Here is an 18056-nt window from a genome sequence, read left to right on the forward strand (position 1 = left end):
ACTTTGACAAAACTGTTTCCTTCCTATATTTCTTTCCATTCCTTATCTAAATGTGCAATTATTTTATACGATTGTCATTACAGTATAGATGACACTTTAAACATCTTCCCATTACATTAAGGACCATTTTCTACATTTCCACTGTCCATATCATCGGCATAAGCTTCTTTTCTTTACTTCTTTACTTAATTTATAATATAGAGACAGGGTTTCATCATGTTGCCTAGGCTGATCTCAAACTCCTGAGCTGAAGTGATCCACCTTCCTCGGCCTCCCAGAGTGTTAGGATTACAGGTGTGAGCCACCGTGCCCTGCCATCAGCATGAATTTCCAATCGTTGCATGATACTCTTTCATTCTCATTCCTCTCCACTCTATGCTCAATATTTCATTCTAAACTGTTTCACTATTGTCAGACATATAGGGAAGTTTCTGATTTATTATTATAAATATGGATATCTTTCATATAAAGATCTGTTTGTTTTTAAAAATGTTTCTTGGCTGGGTACTATGGCTCACACATATAATTCCAGCACTTTGGGAGGCTGAGGCAGGAGGATCTCTTGAGCTCAGGAGTTTGAAATCAGCTTGTAGTCATGATGGCAAAATCTCATCTCTACAAAACATACAAAAATTAGCTGCGTGTGGTGGTACGCCTGTAGTCCCAGCTACTCGGGGCTGATATGGGAGGATTGCTTGAGCCTGGGAGGTCAAGGTTGTGGTAAGCCAAGATTGCGTCACTGCACTCCAGACTGGGTGCAAGAGTAAGACCCCCGTCACAAAACTTTTTTATTTCTTTTGGATGAATTCTCAGGGGATAATTACTTTTCCTTTTCTCCAACAGATTAGGGACTGATCCTCTATCAACACAGCTAGATTTCAAACAGTGTGATTAACCCTATGCTTTGAATGATTTTCATAGACTTTGTCACTGTGAACCAGGGCTTAAGGGTATCTTACATATTGGGAAGTTGGGTAAATACACCTGGCTGATAATGGTGTGGCATATTTAGGCCAAAAGGAAACAGCCTGTTAGGTTTTGCATCACAGAACACTTTATTTTTTATTTATTTATTTATTTATATTTATTTTTGAGATGGGGTCTCGCTCTGTCACCCAGGCCAGAGTGCAGTTGCACAATCTTGGCTCACTGCAACCTCTGCCTTCCAGATTTAAGTGATTCTCCTGCCTCAGCCTCCTGAGTAGCTGGGATTACAGGTATGTGCCACCACACTTGGCTGATTTTTGTGTTTTCAGTAAAGACAGGGTTCTACCATATTGGCAAGGCTGGTCTCAAACTCCTGACCTCAGGTGATCTACCCGCCTTGGCGTCCCAAAGTTTTGGGATTACAGGCCTGAGCCATGGCAGGCTGAGGTTTTGTATCACAGAGCACTTTAAAACACAAGATAAGATTTCTGAAGTGTGCTAGAGAATCCCGAATCATTCTGTTGTTTTTAGTCTGTTCCCCCTTGTTTTTCAACACATTTAAAAAGATCATATGCACATTATGATCTTAATGAACTTCTCTCAGTAAGAGAACTCATGGTTACTTTAATGTACCCAGACTACACAGAGGATAATTGAAATATGATCATGTCCTAATGATGATTAGTCTATAATGATTCTCTGAGATTGAGTCATGCTGGCAGAAGCCCTACAGAAAGGAACACTTTCTTTAGATATTATTAAAAGCAACACAATCAGCCACTGTGGAAAGCAGTTTAGAAATTTCTCCAAGAACTTAAAATGGAACTACCATTCAACCTAGCAATCCCATTAGCGGGTATATGCCCAAAGGAAAACCAATCCTTCTACCAAAAAGACACATGCACTCGTATGTTCGTTGCAGCACTATTAACAATAGCAAAGACATGGGATCAGCCTAGGTGCCCATCAGTGATGGACTGGATAAAGAAAGTGTGGTACATACACACCATGGAGTACTATGTGGCCATAAAAAAATCAGTTGGGCATGGTGGCTCATGCCTGTAATCCCAGCACTTTGAGAGGCTGAGGCGGGTGGATCACCTGAGGTCAGGAGTTCGAGAACAGCCTGGCCAACATGGCAAAACCCCGTCTCTACTAAAAATACAAAAAAAAAAAAATATATATATATATATAGCCAGGCATGGTAGCAGGTGCCTATAATCTCAGCTACTTGGGAGGCCGAGGCAGGAGAATTGCTTGAACCCAGGAGGCAGAGGTTGTAGTGAGCCGAGATCACACCATTGCACTCCAGCCTGGTTGACAGAACAAGACTCCATCTCAAAAAACAAGAAAATAGTATAAGTAGAGGGATGAATAGGGAGACCACAGAGGGCCATCTATGTGTGTGGGGCAGGGGAAATGTGGGGCAGGAGGCTGATCCTTATTTTCTTGAGGCTCTTAAGTAAATACACTCCTAATTTCATGATAGAAAAGCCTGCTTTGGTATTAATCATTTGTTGGCATTCATGAACCAGAGACTCCCTGTTTCTTTCTCCTTGGCTCCAAGCTTCCTGGTTTGACTTTATGACATCACAGGATGAAAGAAAAATACGAGATTGCCAAGAAGGAAGTACATGTATCTAAGGCTGCATCCCAGGCAGGGTAAGACGTGTTCTCAGTGGTCTGGGAAGGGAGCAGTGAGTGTGGCAAAGGTTTTAGATTAGACCTCAGAGCACTGGCACGCATACCTGCAGGAAGAAGCAGGGAGCCTCTAGCAGGGTAGATGTCTCCCTGGGAAGATCTTACAGGAAGGGAACCTCTGTGGCCAGTCTCACAAGGGTTTCTCTTTCTCCTTCATCATCTGGGCCCATAGACTGGGGCCTGACCAGAACAGGTTGCTCACCAACAACCCTTCTTGAATCTGCTCCGGTCTTGGGTCACCCATGGCCTTCATATGGCCAGATCCCTCATTAGATCCTTTGCTATAATCTCACTATTGATTAGTCAATCCTTCATTCTTAAAGCTCTCTTCTTCTTCTGCCTCCTCCTCCTCCTTCTTCTCCTTCCTTTTTTCCCCTCCTCCTCCTCTTCTTCTTCCTCCTCTTCCTATTGTTATTCTTCTTCTTCCTCGTCCTCTTCCTTCTCCTCCTCCTTTTCCTTTTCCTCCTCCTCTTCCCCTTCCTCTTCTTTTTGAGACAGGGTCTTGCTCTGTGACTCAGGCTTCTCGAGTATGGTGGCACGATCATAGTTCACTGCAGCCTCTACCACCTCCAGGCTCAAGTGATTCTCCCACCTCAGACTCCCACGTAACTGATACCACAGGCATGTGTCACCATGCTCAGCTAACTTTTACATTTTTTTTGTAGAGGTGGGGTCTCACTTTGTTGTCCAGGCTTGTCTCAAACTCCTGAGCTCAAGTGATTCTCCCACCTTGGCCTCCTGAAGTGTTGGGATTTACAGGCATGAGCCACTGTGTCTGGCCATTAAAGGTTTCTTCTTTGTTGACTATTGTCAACACTGGGACTGTACTTCTGACCCACAGTATCTGTGGGGGGCAGGGAGCTGAGAAGTAAGTGAAGAATGAAAGTGTGAAGGCAATGAGCCAGACCTGGAATAGGGTGAGGCAAGTGAGTACCTAGGGTATAAAATTTAAGGAGCTCACATGCAAATGTAAGATGAGCGATTCTTTATTTTATTTTATTACCTTTTTTTTTTTTTTTGAGGTGGCATTTCTCTCTTGTTGCCCAGGCTGGAGTGCAGTGGTGCAATATCAGCTCACCACAACCTCTGCCTCCCAGGTTCAAGTGATTCTCCTGCCTCAGCCTCCCAAATAGCTGGGATTACAGGCATGCGCCGTGACGGCCAGCTAATTTTTTGTATTTTTAGTAGAGATGAGGTTTCTCCCTGTTGGTCAGGCTGGTCTCAAACTCCTGACCTTAGGCGATCTGCTCGCCTTGGCCTCTCAAAGTGCTGGGATTACAGGCATGAGCCACTGCGCCTGGGTGGTGAGTGCTTCTTTAAAATTTGCAGGGCCAGTCACTGGCTCATGCCTGTAATCCCAGCACTTTGAGAGGCCAAGATGGGAGGATCGCTTGACCCAGGAGTTCAAGACCAGCCTGGGCAACATAGGGAGATGCAGTTTCTACAAAAAATAAAAATAATATTAGCCAGGTGTGATGGTGCACACCTGTGTTTCCAGCTACTTGGGAAATTTAGGATCATGCAGTGAGCCATGAACGTACCACTACACTCCAGACTGGGTGACAGAGTGAGAACCTGTTTCAAACAAACAAATAAAAAAGCTTGCACCCTAGGTACCTAGCCTCACCCTAATCCCAGCCTTGCCCATGAGTGCACACTGTTCATCAGGCCTGCTGGTAATGTTTGCTTGGATTGGAGTTACTTAGACATTGCTACCAGAGCATTTTTTTAATTCCTACTGTATACCACCACCATGCAACAGAAACCTCAGGGCATGCAGAAGTTCTGCAGACTTAGGCTAACTAACAATAACCAGCGGTGATCCGAACACAACCACTCCCTGCAGAATATCAGGAAAACACTTTATTGGGGGAGTAAAATTACAATGCTATTACAACTACTTAGATAGCATGCGCAATGAAGAGTTTTCCACCTGAAGACTCGGCAAGGGCTAGCTCTTAAAATAAGAGAGTAAGTGGAAGGAAATAAAAGTCAGGAATTTCCTCTCCAGATGTGGCCATCACTCCTTCAGTCTAAGACCGTGAGACAGCAGGACAATTTGCAGAATTTAGTGAAAGCATCACTGTGGTGTAATTGCCACCTTGTGGAACATTCCGCTCTTTAAATAACTTTGCTAACATTTCCCATGCACCGTGGATGTTGCCTATCAGGGGAGGTAATTTAAAAGATGTCACATTCTCCCAGGTTTGTACAGAGCAAGAATGAATAAATAAGACATTCAATGCTGCTCTGGATCTTTGTTCAGTCAGTTTTGTCCTTGTAACATGTCACGGGCTCGGAGTTGCCCATGTTCCATTTCCAAAGGGCTCTTTGCAAATCCTTTTCAAAGCTGTCATTTGAATCACTGCTCATGAGCGCAGTATTTATAATGGCCGCATTGTCCAGGCTGTCTAAATGCTACTTGGCTGAATTTTCTATGTGTTTGCAGATGTTGAAATGTCTCCTGTGGTTGGTTTCTGCTCATTGTACCCATCTGACCTTTTTAGTCAGGATCTGGAGCCCTCACAGTCAGGAGAGCTGGGGAGCAGGCACTGAGCAAGAAAAATGTTTGGTGGGAGCAGTCAGACTTTGGGCAGAGTGGCTAGCTGAATCTTCGTTGCAAAAATGAGTAAAGGAGGAATTCCAGGCTATTTTTTCTCATTGAACAAGCTTTGCCATTTACTCCAAATCTATTGTTTCAAACTGCACCTACTTCTAACAAGGACTTGTGATATCCTTCATCTCTGAGATGTGGAGTGCAGTCTCCCAGAAAGAATATCTCATCCTCAGTGTCCTCAGGTGCTCTCTACATGATGGGCCCTACAGTGGGTATGGCAGGTTAAAGATGACTATAGATTCTTTGACATTCCTCCATGGAGAGGTGAGGTCTATGCTCCCTTACCCTTGAATCTGGGCTTTAAGAGTCGTGGCACTTTCCTTCCTTCTGGTAAAAAACACCAAACATAACACTTACCATCTTAGTCATTTTTAAGTGTATATACTTCAATACTGTTAAATATATTCACATTGTTGTAAAATAGACCTCCAGAACTTTTTCATTTTGCAAAACTGAAATGCTTTACCCATTGAACAACTCCCCACTCCCCTCCTTTTTTTTGAGACAGTCTAGCTTTGTCACCCAGGCTGGAGTGCAGGGTTGCAATCCGGTCTCACATTACTCTAACCTCTACCTTCTGGGCTCAAGCAATCAGATCTGTGTTGAACCTAAATGCATGTTCACACTATACTTCTGGGCTGAATTTTAAGGTGTAAGACCAACTTTGGTTGTTAACTGATCAAAATTAATTTTATATATTATTATAGCTTTGTAGACTGATTTGTTGTGGTTGTTTTGTAATTGGCCAGTGGACTGGTAAAGACTTGGGTCTTTACTTGTATGCCACCCTCCTACTCATCAATCTACACTCTCTGACCCTGTACTGCACATGATGCCAGAAGACAGCTGGACAGGAAGCTACACCCCAGTCACCAGCCCAAGATAGATTCTCTAATGCCTTCTTATGCTAACTGAAAGGGCAACACTAGCATAATACTTTCTTCTGAGACTTATAATTTAGTTTGCAGCTAAATTATTAGTTGCTCACAGCCAAGCTTTCTCAACAGGCTATGCATGTGACAATGTCTGTTTGGTGGCATCCATAGTGTCACTGACATGTGCTGAGGGAGGAGTCAGGGACTGGGGAGAAAGAAAAGAAAGACAAAGTGTGTAATCTTTGACTCTTTCAGTACCAGTGACTGGGTTTTTGAACAGAAAGCAAGATGCTAAGTAGAAATAACTTCCAAAGACTCGGTCGTAGCTCATTTTGATTTCTTTCTACCATATTACCATTTATTTGCCTCGTAGTGCTACTTATGATCTGTAATTATCTCATGTATCTTTGTTTTCTCTTCTTCTCCCACACCAGAATGTGAGTTGCATGCCATCAAAGCCTCCTCTGTATTGCTCACTATTGCACCCCCAGCACCTAGCTAAGTGCTTGATCTATGTAAGGTGATCATTTAACCCTTGCTGAACAAATGGAAGAGATGTGAAATAAAAGAGTATCTTTAGCCGGGTATGGTGGCTCACGTCTGTAATCCCAGCACTTTGGGAGGCGGAGGCAGGCACATCATTTTGAGGTTAGGAGCTCAAGATCAGCCTGGCCAACATGGTGAAACCCCGTGTCTACTAAAAATACAAAAATTAGCTGGGTATGGTAGTGTATGCCTATAATCCCAGCTACTAGGGAGGCTGAGGCAGGAGAATCACTTGAACCCTGGGAGGCAAAAGTAGCAGTGAGCCAAGATTATACCACCACTGTACTCTAGCCTGGGAGACAGAGTGAGATACCATCAAAAAAAAAAAAGTATCTTCATCTTCTCACCAATAATAGTCCACTAGGTCAGTGCTTCTCAAACTTCAGTATGCATAAGAATCACCTGAGTATCTTCTTAAAAATGCAGATTTTGATTCAGTAGGTCTGGGGTGGAGCCTGAGAACATGCATTTCTTTTTCTTTCTTTCTTTCTTTCTTTCTTTCTTTCTTTTTTTTTTTTTAAACAGAGTCTTGCTGTTTCCCATGCTGGAGTGCAATGGCATGATCTGGGCTCACTACAGTCTCAACCTCTGGGCTCAATTGATCCACCTACCTCCACCTCCAGAGTAGTTAGGACTATAAGCATGTATAGCGAGGCTTGGCTAATTTTGCTTACTTTTTGTAGAGATGAGAACTTCTGACATTGCCCAGGTTGATCTCAATTTGGATTCTTGGGCTCAAGCGATCCACCTGCCTCAGCTTCCCAAAGCGCTAGGATCACAGGCGTGAGCCACGGCGCCCAGTAAGAACTTACATTTCTTTTTTTTTTAAAGGTGGGTTTCACCATGTTGGTCAGGCTGGTCTTGAACTCCCGACCTCAGGTGATCCGCCCACCTTGGCCTCCAAAGTGCTTGGATTACAGGCGTGAGCCACCGCGCCCGGCCAAGAACTTACATTTCTAACCAACTCCTGGGTGACACTGATGCTGCTGGGCAGGTACCATGCTTTCAGAAGCAGGACACTGGACCAAGCTCCCTGATGCAGATTGTTCTATTCACTTTGTATTCCTAGCCTAATAAGGTGCTTGGTGTACAACAGGTACTCAGACATTGTTTGTCAAATGAATGGAGAAAACTACAAGATGGCTCACACTGTAATCCCAGCACTTTGGGAGGCTGAAGTGGGTGGATCACTTGAGGCCAGGAGTTCGAGACCAGCCTGGGCAACATGGTAAAACCTCATCTCTAAGAAAAATATAAAAATTAGCCAGGTGTGGTCGTGCACACCTGTAATCCCAGCTACTTGAGAGGCTGAGGCAGGAGAATCGCTTGAACCCAGGAGGTGGAGGTTGCAGTGAGCTAAGATTTTTCTGCTGCATTCCAGCCTGGGAAACAGAGTGAGATTCTGTCTCAAAAACAAACAAACTAACAAACAAACAAAATAATGAAGCACAGGAATCTATGAAAAACCTACCAAAGCACATCTCAAGTGACTGGTAGAGATACTAAGTGACCTGCAATTTCAATGTGGACTTTCGGGGCTTTTGCGTTTTTTTCACCTCCATTAAGGAGTGGGGCAGAGGCAGCAGAGATGGGAAAGGGCTTTTTCATCTTAAGCCCACAGATGGAAGAGATTTCATCAGTTAGTTGCAATAATATATTTTTTCCAGTATGAATATGTAGAGAGGAATCTAGGAAATGGGTAAAGAAGGTACCATTTGCAGTAGTCTTTGTACCTTTTATTTCCTTTCTTCTAGATTTTTCTTCTTTTTTAAAAAATTATTTTATTTTTATTTTTTTTTGAGAGAAGTTCTCACTGTGTCACCTACGCTGGACTGCAGTGGTGCAATCACCGCTCACTGCAGATTTGACCTGGGCTCAAGTGGTCCTTCCATCTCAGCCTCCTGAGTAGCTGTGATTATAGGCGGGCGCCACCACACCTGGCTACTTTCTGTATTTTTTGTAGAGAAGGGGTTTTACCATGTTGCCCAGGCTGATCTTGAACTCCTGGGCTCTAGCAATCTGCCCGCCTTGGCCTCCCAAAGTGCTGGGATTACAGGCATGAGTCACTGCTCACAGTCAGGTTCTTCTTTTTATGACCTTTATATCTTCTGCCTTAACCTTTATATTTTGTGCCTCTTTCTGTCTCTCTTTTTCTCTCTTTCTGTCTCCTCCATCTCCCTTTGGATCTGACATACCAATTTTAACACAGGAGAGATGGAGAAGATAGTTACTAAAATTGTTCTTCTAGCTACTCATGCAGATCTTTGCTGAGAAGGGGCAGAAAATGGCCTAAGATTCAGGCCTTGATAATTCTGTGCTATTTCTGAATGCAGTGGACAATTAGACTGTGACACAAGGCACAACACTTTCTCATGTGTTTTTTTCTTTGGAAAGTAAGTATTTCACAAGAAGGGATTTCAATTAATTCATGAACATCTCTTTCTCATCTTCTTCTACTCCTCCCCCTTAAGGAACATTGTGAAATATAGTAAAAGCAAGAAAACAGGCACAATTACTTTGTAGGCCTTACTCAGGCACATTCAAAATAGAATGTTGCTGCTGATTTATAAATCCTAATAATATTCACTGTTCAGTTTTGGCATGAAACCATGCCATATTTTACATAGGTCGAAGGGCTTTTGCTGTTGAAGCCCAAAATACGGGTCCATGGCAGCAGGGTGAGAGTGTAGCATCCTTGACTCTTAGTGCATTTGACAAGAACTAATATATTGGTGGCCAGGTGCGGTGGCTCATGCCTGTAATCCCAGCACTTTAGGAGGGCGAGGTGGGTGGATCACCTGAGGTCAGGAGTCTGAGACCAGTCTGGCCAACATGGTGAAACCCTGTCTCTAATAAAAAAATTTAAAAAATCCTATAACTTCAGCTACCTGGGAGGCTGAGGCAGGAGAATCACTTGAGCCTGGCAGGTGGAGGTTGCAGTGAGCCAAGACCCTGCCACTGCACTCCAGCCTGGGCGACAGCGAGACTTCATATCAAACAAACAAACAAAAAAGGGTGAGATTTCTTTCTGTCAGCAATCTCTTCGCAAATTGCCTGTGATGTATATCCCATTCTGGTTTAATTCTTATTCAGTAATAAACTTTTTCTTTCTCTACTACCTTTATGGAAAGGTTTTCTGGGTTGGGAGAAGATTTTCTTATTAATTATATTACCTGAACAATGTATATTGATATATCTGTGTTTGCGCATCTAATTGCTTTAATGCTTTATTTAATCCTCTTTTAGCATAGAATTTACAATAGAAAAGGATTGTCTTTTGCAAATTTCTCAGAAAGCCCCAGAATCAGTGTTGTTAATTAGCAGATTACTAACAATTACCTATAAAAACCCAACTGATGTTCCCCTTTCTTCCAGCTACTCTGTGAGTGTCAGTGATGTTATGGTAAGGTACAGCTCTTTAAAACTTTAAGTTCATTCTCTCCTCCAGGAAGCTGTGAGGGTTTTGTTTCTCAGCATGTGAACCTACGGTCTTAGTGAATCTTTAGCAGGCAGAGAGTTCAGGATCACTAAGTTTTACATGCCTTTATTACCACAAATTTAATAGTCCTGGTTCTAATTATCCTTATGGGTGTTTATTGTAATGAAATAAGACATTTGAGTATGATGTATGCTTCCTCTCTATACCAAAGGGAAGCAGACTGCAGGGTCCAGAAGGTAGTTTATAACCAAGATTTAATGAGCACACACACACAGGCACACACACCCACGACGGCCCTGTGAGAGAAGTAACCAAGAATTGAGGTATTTAGTAGCCGTGCTGCTAAAACCTCACTGGCTGGGTGACACTGGTCGGCCACAAATGACGTAGCAGTCATGGAGAGCCAGAGACTGCTAATAGAATTCTAGAATTTTAGGGATTTCTAAAATGCAGAAATGAACAGATTGTTCTTTAGCTTAAAACTTTTTTCTCTCTCTTTTTTTTTTTTAGACAGAGTCTCACTCTGTTGCCCAAGCTGGAGTGCAGTGATGCAATCTTGGCTCACTGCAATCTCTGTCTCCCACCTTCAAGTGATTCTCCTGCCTCAGCCTCCCAAGTAGCTGGGACTACAGGTGTGCGCCACCACACCCAGCAAATGTTTGTATTTTTAGTAGAGATGGGGTTTCACCATGTTGGCCAGGGTGGTCTCGAACTCCTGACCTCAAATGATCTGCCCACCTCGGCCTCCCAAAGTACTGGGATCACAGGTATGAGCCACCGTGCCTGGCCCAGCTTAAAACTTTTTAGCAGTGATACCTTCTGCTGAATATGCATGGCTGTCTGGCACAGCTCATGAGGCCTCCTGAAGCCTCCTCTCCCTGCTCCAGCCCCTCCTCTGGGGTTCCCCACCTCAGACTGCGCTCTAGCCTCCTGGATGTGTTCTACCTTGGGGCCTTTGCTCCGTTTGCTGAAAAGCCCCTCCTCCAGTTTTCTGACTGGTGAACACCTGTTTATGTTTCACATTTCATCTGAGGTTGCTTCCCTGGGAGGCACTTGCTGAACTGCTCTCTTATCTTTTTTGGGTCTCTGTTTCGCCACAATCATCCCTTAATGGAGCTCACCTTTTAGACAGTGAGCTCCTCAAGTGCAAAGGTCATTTCACCCATCCAGGTGGTAACCAGGCTTCTGAGATCAGGTGGGTAGGCTGTAGACAAGGGGCATTTCTGGGATGCCACCATGTCCCTGGCACCTGGAGGAGAGCCTGGCACATAGCTGCTGCTCAACAACCCCTGGTGTTTAATGAAAGGAGCCTTGGGCAATGCGCTGAATTGTGTCTCCCAAAGTGTTAATATAGAAGCCCTCATGCCCAGTGTGACTGTATTTGGTGACAGAGTCTTTAAGAAGGCAATTAAGATAAAATGAGGCCAGGGGCAGTGCCTCGCACCTGTAATCCTAGCACCTAGTCAAGCTGAGGTGGGAGTATTGTCTGAGCTCAGGAGTTCGAGACCAGCCTGGGCAACACGGTGAAACCACGTCTCTACTAAAATACAAAAAGTAGCCAGGCCTAGTGGCATGTGCTCATAGTCCCAGCTACTCCGAAGGCTGAGGCAGGGGAATTGCTAGAATTCGGGAGGTAGAGGTTGCAGTGAGCCGAGATTGTACCACTCCATTCCAGCCTGGACAACAGAGCGAGACTCCATGTCTTAAAAAAAAAAAAAAAGATAAAATGAGATCTTAAGAGTGGGGCCCTAATCCAGTATGACTGATGTCTTTATAGGAGGAAGAAATACCAGGTTCACATGGTCAGAGAAAAAGCCATGTGAGGACACAAGCCAAGGAGAGGGGCCTCAGGAGAAATCAAACCTGTCACACCTTGATCTTGGATTTCTAGCCTTCAGAATGCCGAGAAAGTCTATTTCTGTGTTCGAGCTTCCAGGTTTGTGGGATTTTGTTACAGCAGCCTGGCAGACTACCAGACTAAACCAGGCATCAACTTCCAGTGTTTTTATGTTTTTCAGCTAAACACCCTGAAGCCCAGAGAGATGAAACAATTCCCCAAAGTCACACAGCAGCTTAGCTGAAGAGCTGGGATTAGAATCCAGCTCTTGTAACTTCTCTCTTTCTACTGTTTTTCCAGTTTCTTTCTCACCCACCCCACTGAAAAGCTTTTTGAGTGACTTTCAGAAATCCCAATTCTGTATATGAAACAGAATTGAGCACAGCTGCTCCAGTGAAGGGCTCAGAGCTCCCAGGCTTTTCTTTCTCCCCTGCCCCTTGCACCTCTACAGCGTCCTGAGGGTTGACGGAATCTAGTTTGAAAGCTACTGCTCTACCCTGCTGCCTCCCGAATGCAAAGTCACAAATCTTCCCAACTTGCCATTTCTCCCACACTGACATAAAGCATTAGAAACCTGTTGTGAAGTAGGAAAGCTAACTGGGTCAGAAGCTGATAAGATGAGCTGGCCTAGGGGATAGATGATTAGGATTTCAGAGGAGGAAAGGTCATCCAATTGACTTGACCATGTTCTGGGGTGATGATAATGAAGATTTCTACAGATGCAGCAGAAATATCCAGAAACCAGGTGTGTCTCAGCTCTGCTCTGGGACCCATTTCATAAATTGGCAACTATCCAGAATATACACATAGCTTATTCTGGGGTGTACTGAAATTTCACAAAAGCTACTTTGGTAACGACTAGGTGAAGAAAATCCTATGGCTGGACTTCATTAATGCTGTGTGGTCAATGACAGAGCAGGACCTGTGTGCCTCCTTGGATCTCAATCACCTGCATATTTGGGAATATGCAGGTTCTAGGGTACACCTGAAACTACAGAAGTAGTATTGAGATCCCAGATGATTCTCATGTGCACTCAAGTTTAAGATTATTAGCACCTGGACTTTGGAATCAGCCAGATAAAAGTTTGGATCCTGGGTTGGCTGCTTCTTAGATGTGGCCAAGTCATTTTACTTGCTGAACTAGATGTGATGCCTATTTTATAGGGTGTTTCTGAGGAATAAGGTCAGCATTAAGGTCCTGGTCTCGAACTCCTGACCTCTTTAGGGAGAGACAGAGAGGAGATGAAATAGAGTAGAATTGAGAAAAGCAGTTTCTAAGAACTTCCTGTGAAGTTTTTCTTATTTCAACAAATAATAGAATAAAAAAATTATATAGTTTCTTAGTGCTTGTTTGGACTTAAGCATTTAAAAATAACTTGAGAGTTTTATAGGTACCAAGGATGGTGTGTGAGTGTTGGAAATACTTGGCCTTTGGCTGGAAGGTGGAGTGAAGGTGCCAGCAGACTGACCCTGGGAGACTGTCTTCTGTTTCATGAATGCGGTCATGCTCTGAGTCAAATGATGTCCCTGGTAAGGACATCTCCCAGAAGAGCTTAGAAATCAGCTGTGATCCTCATTCCCTGTGAGACCCCTGACTTGGATGTTAAGGGTTCTCTATAATGATAATACCTATCTTTACTGAGACCTACCTGTTAGGCATTGTGCTAAGTGCTTTAGGTACATTATGCTGTGCAATCCTGCAAATACCCTTACGTGGCAGGTGATGTTATTAATGCCATTTTATCAGTGACAAAAGTAACTCACTGATTAGGACTCTGAGTAGTATCCATACCACAGTAAGGATAACAAAGAGCAAAGGCAGATTAGGTCCTGCTCTGCTGTTTATTGGGCATTTTACTTAGATATAACTCCCAGACAAATCTGAGTCTTGATATGGTCTCGCCTATTATTCTACTACTTTCTCTGCTGTGCACAGATGGAGACTGTGATCTCAATTAATAACAGGTTATGTGCTTAAAGTCCAAAGAATAGCATTTTTTTCTTTTTGAGACAGGGTCTCGTTCTGTCACCCAGGCTGGAGTGCAGAGGTGCGATCTCGGCTTACTGCAGCCTCCACCTCCCAGGTTCAAGTAATTCTCCCACCTCAGCCTCCTGAGTAGCTGGGATTACAGGGGTGTGCCACCACACCAAGCTAATTTTTGTGTGTTTAGTAGAGATGGGGTTTCACCATGTTGGCCAGGCTGGTCTCAAACTCCTGGCCTCAAGCAATCCTCCTGCCTCAGCATGACAAAGTTCTGGGATTACAACAAGTATGAGCCGCTGTGCTCAGCCTGTATAGCCATTTAAAATGAGTGCATAGATCTATAATAAATGAGTAATATACATACCATAATAAAAGAATAAAGCAGGATATGAAAGTAGCATGATTGATGGAACCTCATTTTTGAAAATCAACTATGTTTATGTTTATATGTACATAGAAAAAATATGGAAGTATCTACACCATAATGTTAGTTGAGCTCTGAATGGTAGAGTTAGGATGTTTTTTAACTCTGAAAAAGAAAGATCTGATTTTTCTTTTTCTTTATCCAGTGAGGTGAACATGCATCATTTTTATAACTGGGAAAAAATGTGCCATTATCATTTTGAAAATTCAGTGCCTTGGAAAGCAAGCAGAGCTAAACATTCTACTGTCTTCCACGTTATTGCGGGTTTGTATTTGCTGCTTTAAGAGAGTGATTAGGAGATGCTCTGAAGACTCTCAGCACATCAAAAGGACAGCCACTCTATAAACATTCCTTTTAGTACCTTCACATACACTCAGTGCACTCCTCAATATATCACTTGATGCATTCTTGTTGAATGAATGAGCATTGAAAAGAGAGTCTGTGATCAATATGCAAAGTATTACAAAAGAAGAATACTTGCATAAGGACTAGAAGTCATAACAATAGAAAAGAATAACTTCCAATTTCTTTTTCTTTTTTGGGACAGGGTCTTGTTCTGTCACCCAGGTTGGAGTGCAACAGCACGATCTTGGCTTACTGCAACCTTTGTCTCCCCAGTTCAAGCAATTCTCTTGCCTCAGCCACCAAGTAGCTGGGACTACAAGCACAGGCCACCACGCCTGGCTAATTTTTTGTATTTTTAGAAAAGACAGGGTTTCATTGTGTTAGCCAGGATGGTCTCGATCTCCTAACCTTGTGATCCGCCCGCCTTGGCCTCCCAAAGTGCTGGGATTACAGGTGTGAGCCACCACGCCCGGCCCCAATTTCTTTTTCTTAGATTCCTGGCAGTGGGATTAATTTGTGTTGAAAGTGATTCAGTGAGTCTAGTGAGATCCTAGAACAAGGTTGGGGCTGTTTAAGTCACTCTAAGAGCTGCCCTCCAGACATTCCCATCAGCCTGTCTACACCATATCGCTTTATTTTTCTTGTTGCCTTTGGTGGCTGTCGCAGATAGGCAGGCTAAATAATGCTCCCGGCAGCACATACCATTTCTGCTTTATCCATCTCTTCCTCACTATAATAGGACATTCTTCTTTCACAGACAGAACAAATTTCTGGTTCTTAGAAAGGTTTCCCAACCTCTGCTCAGGCCTTGATTTTATTTGTGATTCAGAGAGTGGCTCTTGGCCAATGTAAGAGAATGCCAATTCAGGGACTACTGTGGTTTGAATGTCTCCTCCAAAACTCATGTTGAAATCTAATTACCATTGTAATAGTATTAAGAATGGGACCTTTAGAAGGTGCTTAGGTCATGAAGGCTCATGAATGGATTAATGTTGTTATCAGTGGGAGTGGGCTCCCAATAAAGGGATGAGATTTGTCCTGATTTCCTGTCTTGTGTGCCTACTTGCCCTTCCGTCATGTTATGATGTAACAATAAGACCCTCACCAGAAGCAGCCCCTCAGCCTTGGGACTTCCTAGCTTCTGGAACTGTAAGAAATATATTTCTGGGAGTCTCTCTGAATCTGCTGTGATTCTGGGGGCTGCCCGAGAAATAAAATTCAGACAAAACATTTTTTTTGGTGGTATTCTGTTACAGAAACACACAACAGGTTAAAACAGAAACCATTCAAAACAGACTCTTAATTTGGCAACTAGATATCTCTGATATGAAAGTTGGGGTGCAAGGAGGTAAAGGCACCTAAATCTGCAGAATGGCTCAATAGATTTGTCCTCATCGCTGCAACAGTTGTGTTGTAATGGTAGAAACAGAAATTCTCTACTATGGAAGATGATTAAAAAAAAAAATTAAGCCTTCCGTGACCACATACTCTGTGACAGGCACGAGGTTGGGGAGCCTGGGCACCACTGGTGGGCTTCCTGGTGCTATGGCTCTGTCTATTCTCATTAGCCTGTGAGCCAGGAAAATACTGGCAAAACCTCACAGGCCGTGTCCTCTTCAGAGCACCCTCCTGGGAACCACATCAGTCCCTATTTCAGGTAAGAAAATGAATGAACGAAGCACAAAGGTGGTCCTCACTGGCCACCTGAGCCTGGCATGTCAGCTGCAGGAGGTCTTGGAGGAACCTGTCTTCCCTGCCGTTTCTCCCATGGTCTCTGGCCTGAAAGACTTTCCTTCTTGTTAGTGGTTGACCTCAGCTCTGGGCAACGAGACCTTCACCAGGCCACTATTCAGAATCCACTGAGCGGACTGAGCGGGACAGACTGACAATCAATTCTAAAGGGACAAACACACAGCCAATTTAGCTGCTTAGTTCCAGACCCTACATGTAAACAGCGAGCCAGGAGTTTTGAGGCAAGTCTACTGCTCAAGGCAGCGACTGGGCATTTCCCCCTGAGCTCTACAGGGCATTGTAATGCGGGGGAGGAAGGGGATGGAGGAAGGATTAAGATGCACAGGACTAGTAGGGCCTCCTGTCTGCTCTGCAGCCGTAGAGCAGGAGGAGAATCTCTTAACCACTTGCTTTTTTTTGAGAGGGATCTCAGCTCACTGCAACCTCTGCCTCCCAGGTTCAAGTGATTCTCCTGCCTCAAACTCCTGAGTAGCTGGGATTACAGGCATGCCCCACCATGCCTGTAACTTTTGTATTTTTACAGGTCCAGCTACTTTTGTATTTTTAGTAGAGAAAGGGTTTCACCATGTTGGTCCGGCTGGTCTCGAACTCCTGACCTCGTGATCTGCCTGCCTCTGTCTCCCAAAGTGTTGCGATTACAGGTGTGAGCCACTGCGCCCAGCCCCAACCACTTGCTTTTTTAGAGACAAGGTCTCACTTCGTTGCCTAGGTGAGTGAAGTGGTACAATTACAGCTCACTGCACACTTGAAATTCTGGACTAAAGGAACCCTCCTGACTCAGCCTCCTGTGTAGCTAGACTATAAGTGAGTGCTACCAAGTCTGGCTAATTTTTTATTTTTATTTTTTTGTAGGGAAGAGGGTCTCACTATGTAGCCCAGGCTGGTCTCAAACTCCTGGCCTTGGCCTCCCAAACTTCTGAAATTACTGGCACAAGCCACCAAGCCTGCCAGATGTTTCCTCATCCTAAGAACTGAATGAGAAGAGGAGAGAAGGAAAAAAGATCTCTAGGAAATATAATTAGGACTGCTCTTTAATTAAAAAAAAACTGATTGAACAATGTATAATTTTGAGATCATATAATATAGCAGGAAGAGTGTAACAGCTTGAATTTGAAAATTTCTGCTTCATCAAGGTACATAGATTTTAAATGTTTCCATTAATTCACGGAAATTCCTCATATTTCTAAGATTTCCGTTCTCACGGAAATCTTTCCAGAGTTCTCCCTTTAAACTTGGTTCATATAAAGATGACTTTATGGGAGAATATCCATTCTTAGAAAATGCTCTTTCGAAAAGCCAATACTTTCTTTGTTTTTGAGACAGAGTCTTGCTCTGTCACCCAGGCTGGAGTGCAGTGGTGTGATATCCGCTCACTGCAACCTCCGCCTCCTGGGTTCAAGTGATTGTCCCACCTCAGCCTCCTGAGCAGCTGGGACTACAGGCTAATGACACCATGCCTGGCTAATATTTGTATTTTTAGTAGAGATGGGGTTTCCCCTTGTTGGCCTGGCTGGTTTTGAACTCCAGACCTCAAGTGATCCACCTGCCTCGGGCCTCCCAAAGTGCTGGGAGTACAGGCATGAGCCACCATGCTTGATCTGGAAAAGCC

The 18056-nt window shown here is 43.8% G+C and overlaps 1 protein-coding gene across 3 annotated transcripts in view; it reads right to left on the reverse strand.

The window, feature by feature from the left end:
* The window catches only part of LHFPL3 (LHFPL tetraspan subfamily member 3), a 539792-nt gene that overhangs the window by 2778 nt on the left and 518958 nt on the right, over positions 1-18056 (reverse strand). The gene's annotated exons all lie outside the window — the stretch shown is intronic.

The sequence above is a fragment of the Sapajus apella genome, unplaced genomic scaffold, assembly GCF_009761245.1.
Source record: "Sapajus apella isolate SASKATOON/1434 unplaced genomic scaffold, GSC_monkey_1.0 scaffold7, whole genome shotgun sequence".
Lineage (NCBI taxonomy): Eukaryota > Metazoa > Chordata > Mammalia > Primates > Cebidae > Sapajus > Sapajus apella.